This window comes from Paroedura picta, chromosome 15 (assembly GCF_049243985.1).
Source record: "Paroedura picta isolate Pp20150507F chromosome 15, Ppicta_v3.0, whole genome shotgun sequence".
Taxonomy (NCBI): Eukaryota; Metazoa; Chordata; class Lepidosauria; order Squamata; family Gekkonidae; genus Paroedura; species Paroedura picta.
In genome coordinates, this window is record NC_135383.1 from 27,454,161 (window position 1) to 27,471,577 (window position 17,417).

Consider the following 17,417-nt stretch of genomic DNA (forward strand, 5'->3'; position numbering starts at 1 on the left):
GCCGCTGGTGGGCATCCCCCGGCTTTGTGCGGGCCGGACGGGGGGGGGGGCTCCAAAGGAGGAGCGTGGCCGGACGGGCCTCCGCCGCCCCCCGCTTCCCGAGCCCCCGGCCGGAATTCCTGCGAAGGGAGCCCCGCAGGCCGATTTGAGGGTCTCTCCCCCGCCCCGCATACTGAGCCCTGGGGGATTTGGGGCGGGAGGGCCAGAGATCGGCCGGTGGGGCGTCGGTGACATTCAGCCTGGCCAGCTTCCCTGTGGCCATGCCCCAGGCTGGGACCCTTCTGGGGTTGGAGACACGCAGCCCTTCTCCACGAGATCAGATCTCTGCGGCTGCCATGCCAGGGGATCCCCAGGCCCCACCTGCAGGCTGGCACCCCGGTTTCGTGGCAGAAATGGCACAAAGGGCCCTTTCCAAAGGGCCCAGGATTCAGCAGGTGGAAGCATGGGCTGATTTCCCCCCTGAAAGGATCAGGTAACAACTGAAGTAGAAGGAAATCATGCTGTTTGGGATCTGCTGGGAAGTCGCTGGATTCTTGAGAAACACTTCCCCTTTCAGGGTCAAGATCCAGAGGAGGAACTGTCAATTTCTTTTGCTTCCTACCAGAGTTTGGCTTGTTCTCAGCCAATCAGAATATTGCTTCCCTAGTCGGGAACAGGCATTAAGGGAAAATGGCACACATGGGGGAAAAAACTGCAGGGAGGGTTCCCAGAGGAGGGTGCCATCTATATTTCTGAAAAAAAGCCCCTGCCTTTCACTTGTGAAAGGGATTTAGTTGTCATAGCACTTTATAATATTATTAGCTGGTACAATTAATGTTATTAGCAAAATGGCTGCTCAACTGTTGGAAAGATATCCAATCAGAAGCATTACTCAGATTGCCAGTTGGAGTTTGGATTTTCCAAATCTGCAAATAGGGGAATAGGGCAAAGAGCTGTTTGGTCTGTTGTCAGGTGATTTAACAGCAGTTCTTTCATGTGCCTAGAGAAAGCTCTTTCCTCATTGCAATACCCTGGGGTGAGCATTTTGTAGTCTTTCTGCTCAGTTATGGGTTGCCTCAAACACTGTTTAGTATCTTTCCATTCTCAGTTTTCTGCACTCAGGAAGCACTTCCACACCTGTGCTGGTGGTGTGTTCAGGGGGAGAAAGATGATTGACTCACTTTCAGATATCTGTAACCATAAAATATTAGCTGCCAAGTTTCAGCTCACTTAGGGTGACCCCTGATGGGGTTTTCAGGCCAGAGGCCTTCAGAGAAGATTTGCCATTGCTTGCTTCTTCATAGAGGCCCTGGACTTTTTTTGTAGTCTCTCATTTAAGGCTCACCAGAACTGATCTGATATTTGCCTGAGCTATCCAGGTCAGGGCAAAAATAATTGTACGAGGGATCTTTTCTGGTGGTGGGAAATGCCACCAAGTTAGATCGTTCCATGTATCTCCCTGTGACGTTATATGCAAACTGCCTTGAGCCGTATGGAAGGGCGGTATAAAAATCTAAATAAATAAATAAAATAAGTCACAGTCGACTTATGGCAAGCCCATAGGGTTTTCTAGGCAAGAGATGTTTGGGGGATGATTTTCTCTTTTCTGCCTCTGCATAGCGACCTTGGACTTCCAGAGCTGATTCCGCTTTGTTTCCAAGATCTGATGGGATTGGATTAGCCTGGGATATCCAGGTTAAGATTATTATTGTTGTTGTTATTAATATTCCCCCTCCTTTCACTGTGCGGTGTATATTAATTTGTCTTTTATTATTCTAGCACTTTGAATAAAGACATTTAATATGTTTATGGAGGAAAAGAATGCCATAAGAAATGTTCATGTTTAAAAATCAACCAATTTAATATCTTTACAGAGAAAGAAAAGGCATTCTGAAAAGAGTGGGGCCCTCATGACAAAGTCTCTGCAGAACCTCTTAACTGGAAGGAAGGTTGGGTCAAATAGTAAGCAGAGTAAAATTAAAGCAGAATAACATGCTATCAATTTAGTGAGGGTGGGGAACAGAAAGCTAACCGTCAGCCTGGGAAAATAAAAAGGTTCTCATTTGGCACCTGAAATGCAATAGACCAGGTGTGTAGGTACAGAGAAGGAGTTCTGCAGATGAGGTGCCACCACTGTTAATAAAAACTGGGATGGACAATATCACAATCCAATGGATTTGTAATTGGCTGGCTGATAAAACCCAAAGGGTGCTTATCAGTTATTCATTTTAATCATGGAGGGAGGTGACCAGTGGTGTACCTACAGGGTTCTATGCTGGATGCCAGAAGTGTTTAACATTTGGATGAGGTAATGAAGGGTATATTGTTTAAATTTGCAGATGAAACTAAATTGGTGGGGTGGTGAATACCCCAGAGGAAAGGACTACTATTCAAGGAGATCTGGATAGATTGAAAAATTGGACGATAGCCAAGAAAATGAATTTTAATAGGAGGAAAATTATTATTTGGGTAGTAAAAATGTGATAGATAAATATAAGATGGGGGATACCTGGCTCCATAGTATTACCTAGGAAAGAAGCTCTGGTGAACAAAAAGATTGCTAGGAGCATAGAATCTACAGCAAGGGAAGTTATATCACTGTATTCCGCATTGGTTAGATCTCACTTCGAATATTGTGTCAATTTCTGGGCACTGCAGTTCAAGAAGGATATTGACAAGTTGGAGCCTGTTCCGAGATGGGCAACCAGGATGGTTGAGGGGTGGGAGTTCATGCTTACGATGAGAAGCTGTGAAAGCTGGGTCTGTGCCGCTTGGAGACAAAGACAGTAAGGGGGATATGATGAGCTCAGACATCTGAGAGCACGTGGAGAGAGCTACTGGGGAGTGTTGCTGCTGACCAGGTGAGGCTATTGTGCTGAGTGAGGTGATTGCTGGGTGATTGCTGGAAAGATTAAAAAGGGCTGCTCCTCGCCAGAGGTGCGAGCCAAAGGGCGAGAGACAAAGGGCTCTTGGCCTGTGGCTCTTAGTCTGGGGTTCTTGGCCTAGCAATTAGAACCAGTAGATTATATTTCCCTAGTACTTGCACTGCCGACAAGTTACAATGGACCTCCAGAACACTCATTCCATCATCTGCAGTGAGTGTGACATGATTGCCTTCCTCCCAGATGACAAGATGGACTACATCTGTGTATGCTGGTAAGACTTTTGGAGGAAAGGATTAGGGGATTAAAAGACAGCATTATTACTCTAACCCAAAGTAAGAAAGGGGAGGAGTTCATAGACCAGAGCTGTGCAACTCGGGATAAAGAAGATACAACCAGTCCTGAAGAGGATAAGGAGATTGACCTCATTACGGAGCCTCTGCAGACAGTTCGAAAAAAGACTCAACAGCGTAGAGCGCGACGGTTCTTGGGGACTTTGGAGCTCCAGAATAGATTTCAGGCCCTTGCAGAGGAGGTGCAAGGGTCAACGAGGGAAGAGGTCCCAAAACAATGTCTTAAGACATGGTGAAGAGGCCATGGGGAAAGAAAGAAATGGAGTTGAGAAGAAATAAAAGGAGAGTACTGGTAATTGGAGACTCCCTGCTAAGAGGAATGGATCGCCATGTGGCTGGGCCTGACCCCCTAACCCGAAAGGTGTGTTGCTTGCCAGGGGCCAAAATTAAAGACGTGTCAGAATGGCTGCCCAAACTCCTCAAATCTACCGATCGCTACCGATTTGTGATGGTCCATGTGGGAACGAATGACATGTCCATGAATACCATCGCTCCTATTAAAAAAGATTATCAAGATCTGGGGAGGAAGCTCAAGCAATGGGGACACAAGTGGTGTTCTCTTCAATCTTGCCTGTCAAGGGAAGAGGAATGCATCGGGAGAGGAAGATAATGGAGGTGAATCAGTGGCTGCGTAGTTGGTGCCAGCAGGAGAGATTTGGTTTCTGGGACCATGAGATAGGCTTTCTTGAGGAAGGCCTACTAGCACCTGATGGACTGCACTTATCGAAACTGGGGAAGAATGTGTTTGGCAGGAACCTGGGGAGATTCATCAGGAGAGCTTTAAACTGAAGCCACTAGGGGAAGGAGACGATCAACATAGGGAGTGTAAGGAAGGAGATCGATTGGGGGCAGCCCAACCGGCAAGGCCAGCTCATAAGGAACCAAAAGTAAAAGGATTCAAATGCCTTTATACTAACTCCTGAAGCATGGGCAATAAGAAGGAAGAGCTGGAACTTCTCATGCTGATGGAAAGGTATGATCTAGTAGGCATCATAGAAACTTGGTGGAATGATTCTCATGACTGGAATGTAATAGTGGATGGATATGAACTGTTCAGAAAAAACAGAATAGATCGAAGAGGTGGAGGAGTGGCATTGTATGTGAGGAAAGGGCTTACCTGTCAGGAAATTCTAGTGAAGGAGAGTATATCTACAGTGGAAAGCATCTGGGTGAAAATAAGCGAGGGGAAAACAAACAGTGTGGTGGTTGGTGTCTGCTACTGACCGCCTGACCAATGAGAGGATGTGGATGCTGCACTTTGTGAGCAGCTTGAGAAAATATCCAAGCAGCAGGACCTTGTCATCATGGGTGACTTCAATTTCCCAGATGTGTGCTGGGAAACAAACTCTGCGAAGCGTCCTCAGTCATGCACGTTTCTGACCTGCCTGGCTGACAATTTCATTTATCAAATGGTAGATGAACCCACAAGAGGTTCAGCCATACTGGACTTAATACTGACCAACAGGCAAGAGTTGGTGGAGGAGGTGAAGAAGGTGGGGAAGTGACCATGTCCTCATAGAATTCCTTTTGAGATGGGGAGCCAAGGAAGCTTGTAGCCAGACGCGGATGTTGGATTTTCATAGGGCAAACTTTAATAAACTCAGACATTATGAGTGTCATACCATGGACAAGAATGCTGGAAGAGAAGGGAGCATGTGAAGGGTGGGCGCTACTCAAACAAGAGCTATTGCATGATCAATCAATGACTATCCCAGAAAGAAGAAAACACTGCAGGAGCTCTAAGAAGCCTACTTGGATGAACAGAGAACTTCAAGAGTAATTAAGAAAGAAAAGGAAAATGTTCAGGAAATGTTCAGGAGGGAAGGACAGAGTTCTGAAGAAGAGTACCTACAGGTTAGTAGGCACTGTAGATCAATCATCAGAAAGGCCAAAGCTGAGAGTGAGCTAAGATTGGCCAGGGAAGCCCATTGTAACAAGAAAAGATTTTTCAGTTATGTGAGGAGCAAATGTAAAGTAAAGGAGGCAATAGGCCCACTGTTGGGTGCGGATGGACAAACTCTAACGGAATATGCAGCGAAAGGTGGTAGGTTGACATGGATAGAGAGGTTGCCGAGAGGCATTTAGCTGCACTGGATGAGTTCAAATCCCCTGGGCCAGATGAAATGCACCCGAGAGTGCTCAAAGAACTTTCCGGAGAACTTGCAGAACCCTTGTCCATCATCTTCGGAACCTCTTTAAGGACTATCCTTTGGCTACGGCCATCTCTAGATGTGCCTAAACCCTTTGACCTGTGGGGAAAAACAGATGTAAGATAGGCACTAAGCCTTTCTGCTTTCTCTGCATCTTCCGTTAGAGTTTGTCCATCCGCACCCAACAGTGGGCCTATTGCCTCCTTTACTCTACCTTTGGTCCTCACATAACTGAAAAATCTTTTCTTGTTACAATGGGCTTCCCTGGCCAATCTGAGCTCAATCTCAGCTTTGGCTCTAGAAGGACCATGGCATCATAGGCTTGGGTCTTTGGTGCAGCAGCTTTACGGGGCGTGCCGGGCCGTCTGGCCACCTTCTCTCCAGCATCTCTGGCATCCACCAGCTGTAGGATCTGCATTCGCACTTCAATGTCTTTGGCCAGTCGGATCCATCCCATAAGGGTTGCAGGGTGTGCTTGCCCTAGATATTGTTGCAGTAGATAGGCTTGTATCTGGTTCACCTCGTTCTACTTGACAGCTTGAGGCATGAGACATCTGAACTGCATACTTGCAGACCGTCTTAGTGCCCTAGTGTAGGCTGTGAAGCTCCTCTCTGGCCACGTTGCTCCCCAAAGGATCCTCAAACCGGTTGTGAAACTCTTGCAGGAACAACTTGTAGTCCAGTAGCTTAGGGGCATTCAGATCATACAGGCCACTCTGCAGCCTCTCCTTCCAAAAAATCTCCTACAAATCATACTTGCTCGGCCCCATCAGTGAACCAGTGGCCACAATTCAACATGAAGCCATGCAGCTGTATCAGGAAGTGGGCGAACTTGCCAGAAAAGCCATCAAATTTCACCCGGGATTTGTGATTCATCTTCCATGGACCTGGTTCTGGGGCTGGTACCAGGGGTGGCTTTTCCTCCTGCTGTGCCTGCTGAGATTTGGCTGCTCCTGTGGCTACAGCGGTCTTGGGCACAGGGGCCAGAGTTTTCGGGACTGGATCTGGAGTCTCCGTTTCCACTTCTGAGTCCTCCGAGTTGGACCTCAACCATCTGCCTTTGTCCCATTTCTCCGAAATCACATTTCCCATCTCTGTGAGGAACTGTTGGCCCATCCTTTGGAACTTCTTGCCCTTGTGCATGATCAGAGCAGCTAGGAGGTCAATGGCCATATCCAGTTTTCCTCTCATCTTGGCCATGTCTCTAGAGCCCCCAGTTTCCACTTCTACTTGGTTGTGGGCCCCTCCACACGACTATCCCTGGGGTTCCTCATCATAGTGAGTCATGGGCCCTGCCCTCTTCGCTCTGTGACATACTGGGAAGTCACACTACCGCTCCAAGAGGGGGTCCTTAGTGCCAAAGCCATACCTGACTTTCTTGGGCTTGGCACAGTCACTCGCTTTTTCCGGTCCTGGGAGGCATCCTACTGCTTGCAGTCCATGGCAGCCTCAGCTATGGCAGCTTCTGTGGAAGGATCTATAGAAGGTTCTGTGGCTGTCTCCGGCTGTATGTTGAGATCGGGTAACAATCCACAGGGAACATGAGTTCAGTCAAACTGTCAGAGTGCTCAATTTTCCAATAAGCCAAAATTCTGTATAAGAAAGTTTCTTTAATCAGGAAAGAAGACATCACATACATTGACTGAACTGAGGATTGCAGGCTTGAGTCAGGTATATTAAACAGTACAGCGGTTTCTCCCTCCCCTTGGGAATGCATTTCAAAGGCAGACAAAACACAGCAGCTGTCTACTACAAAGGAAAACCAAAAGTCTAGAAGAAGGGAGCAGGAGATAGGGGGAGGGAAAAGAGAGAGGCAGGGAACTGCGATGGTAAACTAGTGGCTATAAACCAGTGGTTCTCAACCTGGGGGTTGGGACCCCTTTGGGGGTTGAATGACCCTTTCACAGGGGTTGCAGCAGGGCAATCAGCTTGGCTGGGGAGCACCATCTACACAACAGCCTTGTGGGCTAGATCGAGATAGAGCGTTCATCTATCTGGAGCAGCGGAAAAAGCGAGATCAGAATAGTGGGACAAGAGGCAGAACTGAACTGAGAAACCCCGGGGAAAAAACAATTTATATACAATCATGAACAATGGATCCTCACGCCTTTGGTCAATTTTGCTTTAATTTCTGTGAAAGAACACTTGCATAATTTTATGGTTGGGGGTCACCAGAAACTGACAAACTATATAAAAGGGTGGCGGTATTAGAAAGGTTGAGAACCACTGCTATAAACCAAAGACTTAGAATAACCTTGAGGTGCCAGAAGCATGTAGCTGGCAAGCATAACAGGGCAGGCAACAATTAATATGATAGAAGGACCAGGGGATTCTGACATTGCCTAGCATCAGGCAATCTGGGAACTGGGAGATAATTCGAGAGTTGTCATCTCGATACCTTGCTTTGAGTGTGATGCAAGTGACTGCAGCCTTTGAAATGCTATCTAAATCAGTGGTCAACCTTTTTATCACCGGGGACCGGTCAACGCTTGACAATTTTACTGAGGCCCGGGGGGGGGGGGTCTTTTGCCGAGGGATGTTGCCGCCGCTGCCTGAGCCCCTGCTCCACTTGCTTTCTTGCCAGTGCCCCTGACTTCCTGCCGTCCACTGGGGGGCGCTGCCAGCAGCAGCTGTGCAGTGTCACGCTGAGGGGGAGCCCTAGCTCTGGCGGCCGCCGGAGAGCACTGAAGGTGAGCCAGCGGCAGAGTGGCAGGGCAGCCCCCGAGGCAGCAGCCGGGGACGAGGACGTGGAGGAGCCGCGGCCCAGTCCTGACTGATCCACAGACCGGTCCCGATACCCGGATCGGGGGTTGGGCACCACTGATATAAATGTACCAGCAAAGTGCTCTCTCAGTCCGTTCCCAAGCCTCATGCCTCAGTTCTGGTGTGGCTGGATCCGGTGCAAGCCAGGACCGTACTGCTAGAGGCTGAACCTAACTCACCAACTGTCTAAGATTGTGTTCTGGTAGATATATGAAACTGCGTTATACTGAATCAGGCCATTCAGTCAGCCTGGCAGTGGCTCTCCAAGGTCTCTTTCACATCACCTACTGCCTGATCCTTTTCAACTGGGGATGCTGGGAATTGAACCTAGAACCAGGTCAGACTTCTGTAACTCACTGTATGCGGGCCTTCCCTTGGCTTTGATCTGGAAATTGCAGCAGGTTCAAAATGTGGCTGCAAGGGTCCTCACTAGAACATTTTGGAGGGCCCATATTCAGCCAGTGCTGCAACATCTGCACCAATTACCAGTCTGCTTCCAGATCATGTTCAAGGTATTGGTTTAAGGCCATATGCAGCCTGGGTCCTGCTTACCCGCAGGGCCGCTTGTCTGTTTATGCCCCCGCAGGGCTTCTCGCTCTGCGGGTATGAATCTACTGCTTGTCCCAGGCCCCCCCATATATACTCCTGACCTCGACCAGGGTGAGGCCTTTTTCGGCACTGGCCCCAACCTGGTGCTCCCGGAAGCGCTAAGGGCCCTGCTGGAATTGTCAGCTTTCCACAGGGCCTGTAAGACGGAGCTCTTCCTCCAGGTGTATGGTTGAGGCCAGGGTAGGGTCTCGGAGTCACCATCAGAGGATCCCTTGATAATGTTAGATCAGAATCCCTTGCTCGCCCTGGAAGAGCTTCTTTGACCCATGTGCTGAAGGGGGGAGGGGAGATTAGAATCCTTATTGATCGCCATCTAGTTAATGTGTTAAGGAGTGTTTTAGGTGTTTTTACTGTGTTTTTATTGCTTTTGTAAACCTCTGCGAGTCTCTGGAGAGTGGCCATATATAAGTTTAAAAATAAACAAACAAACAAAGCTTTTGCATGCCAAGTCACATGGCTCCCCCCTCTTTCATGTATTGCAGAAAGGAATTAATAAAGGCCCCTGCAATGCACAGCAAGCACGAAAGCTCTAGGCTGCTAGTTCTGGCTGAGAGGCTTGGTCTTCTACCAGCACCTGCACACCAAGTTGTTTCAATGGTCATGGTGATCATTGTTTTATCCTACCTGTCTTCCAAGTTGTTCAGAGCAGTGTGTGTGTGAACTGTTGCCCTGTGAAATATGCTGGTTTGGAAGAGTGCAGAAGTCATCCAGTGAGCTTTTTTGTCTGGATTGGGATTTGAATTCCAGCATAATCTGGTTTTCTGACTCCTACTCCACATTGGTTCTGTCTGTTGCACTGTGGGCTTTGGCTCCAGCAGTCAATCTGAGTAAACATAAGTGATATTGGTGATGATTTGTTCCATTCCTGTCCCACCTTTCTTCTATCATAGCCCTCAAGATGATCTATATAGACTTTCCAAGAATTCTTGCATTTAGGCAGTAACCACACCTATTGAATTTAAGCAAAGTTGCTGTATAATGTATCCTACAGCCCTTACTCTACACTGAAGAATAGCCATTGAAAATCTAGACTGCATGAATCCTTAACACAGCAACCCAATGCTTTTGGCAAGGAGGTTGGTAGAATTCTGTTTCATCATAGAGGTCTCCTAGCAATCAACAGCTTGTTTTCCAGGAGTTTCTTCTGTAGGGACTGTTAGAGAGGACACTGCAGTCCAACTGCCACAGCCAGAGATGGGCAGGTGGTGACTCTTGATTTTTGTGACATCCTTCAGTTTTTTCTTTCAGAAAGAGTTAAACCAAAACATCAACATCAGGTGTGAAGGTAGGTCTGTGTGTGTTCCACGTGTAGCCTGACCCAAAAATGGCTCTGAGCTCAGTGGTTCTTGGCTCTTGGTTCAGAGCTTATACTTGGGAATGCCTCTGTTGTAATAACACGGCTCATAATCACTCAGCTGTATCACTGGGAGACTTCCTGCCCTTCCCAAAATGGGAAATGTCTGGTTTCAATTATATATAATACTGGACATATATGATCTGAATTTTAATATATTTCTATATTTATTTATTTATTCATTCATATTTTTATACCATCCTCCCTGAAGGCTCAGAGCGGTTTACGTATAACTGAAACTATACATGAAACCATACATATAATAACATTAATATTATTAATTTATAAACCGAGTGACAGTATAACATAACAGTATATCATAACATAAACAGTGGTAACTTGAACAGGTCCAGGAGTCTTAGTGGGTTTCTGGGGGGAGGGGAGGGGCAGGGGCCCTGCAGATGTTGGTTGGTTGGCCTGGCCTCAGCCAAATGCCTGGTGGAAGAGCTTCCTTTTGCAGGCCCTGCGGAATTGTTTTAGTCCCGTCAGGGCCCTGATCTCCTCTGGGAGCTTGTTCCACCAGGTGGGGGCCAGGACAGAGAATGCTCTGGCCCTGGTCAAGGCCAGGCAAACTTCTTTTGGGCCAGAGACCAGTAGCCGGCTGGTGGTGGTGGAGCGTAAAGCTCTTTTGGGGGCATAGGCAGGGAGGCGGTTCCTCAGGTACACTGGACCCTGACCGCCTATGGCCCTGAAGGTAATTACCAGAACCTTTAACCTGATCCGGAATTCAACTGGCAACCATTGCAATTGATGTAGAATGGGCCAGATGTGGGATCTTCACGGTGTCTGTGAGGATCCTGGCCACTGCATTTTGGACCAGCTGTAGTTTCTGGGTCAAGGCTAAGGCCAGGCCTGCATAGAGCGAGTTACAGAAATCCAGCCTTGAGGTGACCGTCGCATGGATCACTGTGGCTAGGTGTTCTGGGGCCAAGTAGGGCACTAGTAGCTTGGCTTGGCGGAGATGGAAGAATGCCAGCTGTGCTACCTTCGCGATCTGGGCTTCCATTGTGAGGGAAGCATCCAGGATCACACCCAGGTTCCTGGCGGAGTGAGCCATAGTAAGCTCTACGCCATCCAGGGTGGGCAGGTGCACTTCCTCACATGGGCCCTTCTTATCCAGCCACAGGACCTCCGTTTTTGAAGGATTGAGCTTCAGGCGACTCTGCTTGAGCCATCTCGTCACTGCTTCCAAGCAGCTGGCTAATGTTTCTGGGGGAGAGTCAGGGCGGCCATCCATCAGGAGGAAGAGCTGGGTGTCATCTGCACACTGATGGCAACCCAGCCCAAATGTCCGTACCAGTTGTGCGAGAGGGCGCATGAAGATGTTGAATAGAATAGGAGAGAGGACTGCTCCCTGTGGGACTCCACAAGTAAGTTGTCGGTGGTCCGATGTTCTCTCTCCTATTGCAACCCTCTGTCCACGATCCCGGAGGAAGGAGATCAGCCATTGAAGGGTTGCCCCTCGTATTCCGGCATCGATGAGGCGGTGAGCTAGAAGCTCATGATCGACTGTGTTGAACGCTGCTGAGAGGTCTAGTAATATCAGCAGTGCTGACCCGTCTCGGTCCAACTGGCGGCGGAGGTTGTCCGTCAGGGTGACTAGCGCTGTCTCTACCCTATGGGCAGGCCGGAAACCTGACTGGGATGGGTCTAAGACCGAAACTTCTTCCAGGTATTCCATCAGTTGGTTTGCAACTGCCCTTTCTACCATCTTCCCCAGAAATGCTAAATGCGAGACGGGTTGGTAGTTATTAGGCTCTCGTGGATCTAAAAGGTAAAGGTAAAGGTATCCCCTGTGCAAGCACCGAGTCATGTCTGACCCTTGGGGTGACGCCCTCTAGCGTTTTCATGGCAGACTCAATACGGGGTGGTTTGCCAGTGCCTTCCCCAGTCATTACCGCTTACCCCCCAGCAAGCTGGGTACTCATTTTACCGACCTCGGAAGGATGGAAGGCTGAGTCAACCTTGAGCCGGCTGCTGGGATCAAACTCCCAACCTCATGGGCAAAGCTTTCAGACAGCTGCCTTACCACTCTGCGCCACAAGAGGCTCGTGGATCTAGAGATGTTTTTTTCAGCATTGGGAGTATAACAGCCTCTTTCAATCCCTCCGGGAATTCTCCAGTTGTGAGAGATAGGTTGATTATCTCCTGTAGGGGGCCCTTTATCCTTATGCCAGCTGTTTTTAAGAGCAAGGGTCCAGTGGGCATCTGGTTGGCCTTGCTGTTGCTAATATCCTGTCCACTTCGGTCAGCGTGAGTCGCCTGAAGTTACTAATTGTTTTCTTCAAAGGTGGCCAAGAGGCCTACAGTTCATTTACTGTATCTAAGGTTGGAGGGAGGTCACGGCGGAGTGTCGAGCCTGCAAAGTGACTCGCAAATGCCTCACAGCTAATGTCCAATTGGGTACTATTTTGTTGCCCTTCTACTAGGGCAGTAAGAGATCGAACTATCCTAAATACTTGAGCCGGGCGTGAGTCTGCAGATGCAATGGTAGCCAAGTAAAAAATTCACTGCCATCTCATGGGCCTTCATCTGCATTCTATAAGATGTTCTCGAGGCTTCGTTGTGAGGCTTCCTCCAAACTCGCTCTAGCCGTCTCAGTTCCCATTTCTTATTGCGAAGCTCCTCGGTATACCGGGGGGACCGCTTGAGACGGGGATGGAGAGGGCGTCGGAGAGCTATCTCATCAATGGCCATCAGCAACCTGTCATGCCAATCGCTTACTAGACCATTGAGAGAAGTGCCAGGAGGCATTGGCTCCCGCAGAGCATTCAGGAATCCAATTGGATCCAAAAGTCTCTGAGGGCGAGCTAAAATTTGCTCGGCGCCCAATTGAGGAGGGGGTGGTAGCCTTAGCCGAGCCTTCAGGGCATAGTGGTCTGACCATAACACAGCGGTTGTCATGACCAGATCCACATCCAGACCTGTGCCAAAAATAAGATCCAGGGTGTAGCCTGCTTGATAGGTGGGGCCAACTGATAGGTAGGCCCACTGTTGGGTGCGGATGGACAAACTCTAACGAAAGATGCAGAGAAAGCAGAAAGGCTTAGTGCCTATTTTACATCTGTTTTTCCCATAGATCAAAGTGTTTAGGCACATCTAGAGATGGCCGTAGCCAAAGGATAGTGTCTGGGTGGCAGGTTAACATGGATAGAGAGGTTGTCGAGAGGCATTTAGCTGCACTGGATGAGTTCAAATCCCCTGGTCCAGATGAAATGCACCCGAGAGTACTCAAAGAACTTTCCAGAGAACTTGCACAGCCCTTGTCCATCATCTTCGGAACCTCTTTAAGGACTGGAGATGTCCCGGAGGACTGGAAGAGAGCAAACGTTATTCTGATCTTCAAAAAAGGGAGGAAGGATGACCCAGGAAACTACAGACCAGTGAGTCTGACCTCTGTTGTGGGGAAGATAATGGAGCAGATATTAAAGGGAGCGATCTGCAAACATCTGGAGGACAATTTGGTGATCCAAGGAAGTCAGCATGGATTTGTCTCCAACAGGTCCTGCCAGACCAACCTAGTTTCCTTTTTTGACCAAGTAACAGGTTTGCTGGATTGGGGAAATTCGGTTGATGTCATTTACTTGGATTTTAGTAAAGCTTTTGACAAGGTTCCCCATGATGTTCTGATGGATAAGTTGAAGGACTGCAATCTGGATTTTCAGATAGTTAGGTGGATTGGGAATTGGTTAGAGAACCGCACTCAAAGAGTTGTTGTCAATGGTGTTTCATCAGACTGGAGAGAGGTGAGTAGCGGGGTACCTCAGGGCTCAGTGCTCGGCCCGGTACTTTTTAACATATTTATTAATGATCTAGATGAAGGGGTGGAGGGACTACTCATCAAGTTTGCAGATGACACCAAATTGGGAGGACTGGCAAATACTCCGGAAGATAGAGACAGAGTTCAACGAGATCTGAACACAATGGAAAAATGGGCAAATGAGAACAAGATGCAATTTAATAAAGATAAGTGTAAAGTTCTGCATCTGGGTCAGAAAAATGAAAAGCATGACTACTGGATGGGGGATACGCTTCTAGGTAACACTGTGTGTGAACGAGACCTTGGGGTACTTGTGGATTGTAAACTAAACATGAGCAGGCAGTGTGATGCAGCGGTAAAAAAGGCAAATGCCATTTTGGGCTGTATCAACAGTGGCATCACATCAAAATCACAAGATGTCATAGTCCCATTGTATACGGCACTGGTCAGACCACACTTGGAGTACTGTGTGCAGTTCTGGAGGCCTCATTTCAAGAAGGACATTCATAAAATTGAAAGGGTACAGAGGAGAGCGACGAGGATGATCTGGGGCCAAGGGACCAAGCCCTATGAAGATAGGTTGAGGGACTTGGGAATGTTCAGCCTGGAGAAAAGGAGGTTGAGAGGGGACATGATAGCCCTCTTTAAGTATTTGAAAGGTTGTCACTTGGAGGAGGGCAGGATGCTGTTTCTGTTGGCTGCAGAGGAGAGGACACGCAGTAATGGGTTTAAACTTCAAGTACAACGATATAGGCTAGATATCAGGAAAAAAAATTTCACAGAGTAGTTCAGCAGTGGAATAGGCTGCCTAAGGAGGTGGTGAGCTCCCCCTCACTGGCAGTCTTTAAGCAAAGGTTGGATACACACTTTTCTTGGATGCTTTACGATGCTAGGGCGAATCCTGTGTTGAGCAGGGGGTTGGACTAGATGGCCTGTATGGCCCCTTCCAACTCTATGATTCTATGATTCTATATGGCTGTCCATGTTATTCGTAGCATTCGTTTCCAACACCATAATTCAAAAGCATCTATTCTCTTCCTGTCCTTCTTCTTCAGGGTCCAGCTTTCGCATCCATAGGTTATTATGTCAAAGAAAACGGCATTGACTAGCCAGCACTTTGTATTAAGGCTGATATCCTTACTCTTCCATATTCCGTTCATGCCTAACATTGCGTTCCGGCCCAGTGTTATTCGCCGTTTGATTTCACGGCTGCATCCACCACTTTGAGTGCTCATAGAGTCAAGAAAGATGAAATCATCAGTACATTCAATGTTCTCGTTGTTAATCGTGACTTTGGGGCTACTGCCAGTAGTTGTCATGATTTTGGTCTTTTTGATATTTATGTATAGTCTCATCTTTTCACTTTCTTCTTTTAGTCTCTTTATCAGGGTCTTCAGATCATGCTCTGATCAGCAAGGAGTGTTATATAGCGGAGATTATTGATGTTATGACCTCCAGTTTTGATTCCGATCATAGATACTTCCAGATTAAGCTTCCGCATAATTACCCCTGCGTAAAGGTTAAAAAGAAAGGGTGATAAGATACACCCTTGTCTCAGCCCTTGGCTGACCTCGAACCAATCAGTGTCTCCATATATTGTTTATACTGTAGCTTCCTGGTTGGTGTACAATGAACTGATGAGGTGGATTAAGTGAAATTCTCATTAAATTTAGCTTCCATTCAATCGGTTATAAGAGATGGAAAATTAGGTGAAGATATTTTGTCTAAGATTTTAGAGGCTTGTTACCCAGACTGGAGCAGAATGCCTCCCAGCACGCAGGACAGGAAATAAAATTTTGTCCTGCCTCCCAGTTATGGTGGTGGGAAACACCCACCAAAACATCCTCCTGACCTCAAGGACCTTTATGGTAAGTTATTCAATGGTCGTTCTGCTTTTTCTCTGTCCTCTGTCAGAGTGTCTCCATCTTCACCCAACAGTGGGCCTGTTGCCTCATTTACCTTACGTTTGCTCCTCACATATCTGAAGAAGCTTTTCTTGTTATAGTGGGCTTCCCTGGCCAGTCTCCCAGCTTTGGCCTCTCTGATGGCTGACCTACAGTTCCAAGTAACCTGCAGATACTCTTCTTTAGAGATCTGTCCTTCCCTCCATTTCTTGAACATTTCTTGAACATAGGGACCAAGCCCTATGTAGATAGGTTGAGGGACTTGGGAATGTTTAGCCTGGAGAAAAGGAGGTTGAGAAGAGACATGATAGCTCTCTTTAAGTATTTGAAAGGTTGTCATTTGGAGGAGGGCAGGATGCTGTTTCCGTTGTCTGCAGAGGAAAGGATGCGCAGTAATGGGTTTAAACTACAAGTACAATGAATAGGCTAGATATAAGGAAAACATTTTTCACAGTCAGAGTAGTTCAGCAGTGGAATAGGCTGCCTAAGGAGGTGATGAGCTCCCCCTCACTGGCAGTCTTCAAGCAAAGGCTGGATACACACTTTTCTTGGATGCTTTGGTTGAGCAGGGGGTTGGACTAGATGGCCTGTATGGTCCCTTCCAACTCTATGATTCTATGATTCTAACATTTGCTTTTTCTTCCTTAGTTTCTCCTGAAGTTCTCTATTCATTCAAATAGGCTTCTTGATTGATGCTTCAATTTTGCTGGAATAGTCATGGCTTGAGCATGCAATAGCTCCTGTTTAAGGAGAGCCCACCTGTCACTTGGTCCTTTCTCTTCCAGTATTCTGGTCCATTGGATGACTCTCATCATGTTCATGAGTTTATTTAAGTCCACCCTACGTCTGACTATGAATTTCCTTGCTCCCTCGTCTTAAAAGGAATTCTCGGAGACATGGTCAATCCCCCCCAAGGGTCCCCACCTCCTTCACCCCATATACTAGCTCTTGACTGTTGCTCAGTATTATCAAATGGCCAATCCTCTTGAAGGTTCCTTCACCATTTGATAATTGAAATTGTCAGCCAGGCAACTCTGGACACTTAGCAAAGTTTGATTCTCAGCACACATCAGAGAAACTGAAGTCACATACAATTACAAGCTACCTCAAGATTAGATAAATATACCATGGGGAAGGCGATACCTGTTTCTTTCACTAACAATAAAAGCAGAATTACTTGCTACATTGTGTTGGCATTCTGTATCCACTACTCACAGTTTAATAACTTCTGAAGCCTGATCATAAACCATATTCAGCAGAAATTCTGGAGAAAATCCCAAGGCTGTAATTTCCCCCCTCTCAGTTTGTTTCCATGTAGATTGAAATTTATCCATCACCAATGGAGTGAAGCCGTGAGGGAAAAAGCCAGTAATTAAGAATTGTTAACCACCTTCATAAGGCCTGTCTCAAGTTGCAAGGTAGTATTGTAGGCACATCTTGAGACTTCGAGGGCTGATCTTAGGAATTTTGATTGTCTAGATTCTAATGATGAAAAGTTGGAATAGGAACCTAGCTGCGCACCATATAGCAATTATGCTACTGACTAGATTTAAGGCCCGCTGTAGGCCCAATACAGCGGGTACTAGCGGGCAGGGCCCCCAGGCGGCTGAGGGTAGGAGGCCCCCCCACCCCCCACCCCCTGCCCCCCACCCCCTGCCCCCCC

General features: G+C 47.6%; 1 protein-coding gene across 9 annotated transcripts in view; it reads left to right on the plus strand.

Annotated features, from left to right (window-relative positions):
• The window catches only part of CUEDC1 (CUE domain containing 1), a 145,744-nt gene that overhangs the window by 16,369 nt on the left and 111,958 nt on the right, over positions 1 to 17,417 (plus strand). For 3 of the 9 annotated variants that reach the window (XM_077311585.1, XM_077311592.1, XM_077311593.1), the window contains exon 1: positions 9,869 to 10,021. The exons of 3 other annotated variants lie outside the window; for them this stretch is intronic. The gene's annotated coding sequence lies outside the window, so the exon portion shown is untranslated. Of the gene's footprint in view, position 1; positions 473 to 9,867; positions 10,022 to 17,417 lie in introns of those variants that run through there. 3 more of the 9 variants (XM_077311587.1, XM_077311590.1, XM_077311588.1) reach the window with 3 other exon arrangements.